Source organism: Rosa chinensis, unplaced genomic scaffold (assembly GCF_002994745.2).
Source record: "Rosa chinensis cultivar Old Blush unplaced genomic scaffold, RchiOBHm-V2 RchiOBHmChr0c29, whole genome shotgun sequence".
In the NCBI taxonomy this organism is placed as follows: Eukaryota; Viridiplantae; Streptophyta; class Magnoliopsida; order Rosales; family Rosaceae; genus Rosa; species Rosa chinensis.
The window spans coordinates 82,769-85,243 of NW_020126840.1; positions in this window are offsets into that span (position 1 = coordinate 82,769).

Consider the following 2,475-nt stretch of genomic DNA (forward strand, 5'->3'; position numbering starts at 1 on the left):
GAATTAACCAGTTTGGTGTGCTTCAACTTGATGTGAGTTTTACGTTTTGCTATGCCACTTGAAACTTTATATATTATTTTTGGTTAAAGTTGAGGATACAAATGTGTTATTACTGATTTGAAGGTTATATACAGTTGGATTTGAGTAGTTCACCTTTTTATATCTTTTGTAGCTTGAGCAGAAGTAGAAGTATGCGGCTTGGAAAGCAGCAGATATAAGGAAAGCTGTGAAAGAAGTAAGGAAATCTCAGGCTGGCCCCCTGCTGGTGATGATGATCTTTCAGTTCCCTCGAGTACAACTAGTGGTTCATATGTATGGTTCTAAACTTCACACTAGTTTTCTTTGAGCCTTTTGCACGATTTGGGCTTCTCCTTCTCCTTCTAGTTTTTTTCCTGACTTATTTGGTTTGAAGTGATAATCAACTTTTCATTTTCGAAAGAACAAAGTGATAAAGTTGCACCGTTTATCTTCAGTGCATAACTCTTGTTTAATTCTGGTATGCTCACATAGGAAAGAATACAACTTGAGACATCAAGGCTGTATCGGCAGGCTGAGGTTAATCCAATTGCAGGTAATCGTTTTCACTTATCAGAATTATGTTCATGTTTGTGTATACTTTTTATATTGATCGTTCATCACTGTATTTGTGCCTGAAACACCCTCATTTATAACTTCTAGGTAGAAGAAGTTAAATCTTACATGAATTTGAGGACTTTTTAGGTTTGTAATACCTATTAATGATTTTGATGTTTTCCGATACTATGTTTAGTTAGTTATTGAATTTAACCTGATTTACGTGGTGTGTCACCTTGAGCTAGATTATGATCTTCTAACTTGGTTTTTTCAATGCAGCTTGATTACCAACTCTGGCCACAATACCAATCTAGATAGGTCTATACCAAACTCTTTCGAATGTGGCAAATGAGGTAACTAACAAGTCTCATATCAAATTCTCTACTCAATATTGGTGATATACCTATGCTTAATTTGCTTGCCTTTGAATTTTATGAGTGAAGCCACATAATAAATTCTTCAAAAATGCTTTGAAGCGTTTACTTTTCTTTCTAGTTACCTACTAGTTCTTGTCTATGTATGCGACTCTTGTTATCAGTAATAGTACTGGTAAAACATGCTGCCAGATTAAGGAAGCAGAGTTCTTGAAGGGGTTGAACATGTTAACCTCATTGAGGCATGAAAATTTAGTGAAATTGAGGGGATTTTGTTGCTCAAGTGGTCGTGGAGAATGCTTTCTCATTTATGAATTTATTCCAAATGGAAGTTTGCTGCGATATCTTGACGTCAAGGAGGGCGACAACAATGTTCTTGAATGGTCAATAATTAGAGTTTCTATTCCAAAGCTCAGATGCTAATGTTTGAGTTAGCCCACTAAAAGTACTCTTCTTATATATTTTGCAGATAGCATTGGAGGGCAGAACTTCAAGTTGCAATGAGTTAAAGGTTGTCACTTTTGGTAGTCGAAAATACAAGAAAGCTAAGATGCTAAAGAATTTGTTCAAGAAATTGTCCAACCATCAATGTAGATTTTATAAGAGGCCTGTTTTAGAACAGCTTGTATTTGTTTAAGCTTTTGTTGTCCCAAGTAGATGGGCATCCATTTGAATGCTTTTCTTCTTTCAATGTTGGCTTGGATGATTGGGAAATCCTCCCTTTTAAAGTTTGAATGCTTTTCTTCAAATCGTATGAGTTGGATTACTCATTTCATAGATTCCAGTGTCTTTTCTTTACAATTAGTCACTGTTCATTAGGTAAAATGGAGCATTATTATCAATGCACAAAATCCAGAAAAGACGATTATCACACAACAGAATTTCTAATGTTAATAATGTTGTCTGAAGTAACAATTTGGATGTTCACACAATGAATCCTTACATAACATGCAATGGTTCTAACAAACATACGTTGTCTGACTTACAATCACACAACTGTAATAACTAGAATACGTTATCTAAAACTAACACACAACAATAAAATTTTCAAAAGTGAAGTGTGAGGATAACTCATACAACAGAGAAAATAAAATGCTGTTGTCTGATTCGCCTTTCATACAACGGCTGGGAAACAACTTTAGTTGTGTGAATGATGTCAATGACATGTGCAGCATGACTGCGCGACAACTGTGGCTGTCATCTGCCGAGAGAAGGCACAACAATTTTAACCAAATAAGTGTTGACTGTTTGTGATTCACACAACGGGTTTCCACAGTTCTGCAATTTTTCATCACACAACGCTCCGATACACAACGGAGATCGTCCAAATCACACAACGAATTTGGTCCGTTGTCTGTTCGCTTTTTTGGCCTAGTGTAAGAGATGATAATTTCCATTAAATCAAAGACCAAAGCACCTCTAATTGTTTTGAGTTACATAAAAAACTGGCTGGTTAATGAAGCCGGGTCTGAGACTAAACACTAGCAAATGTGGCAGAATGATGAAAATATTTTAGTCATCTGTGTCC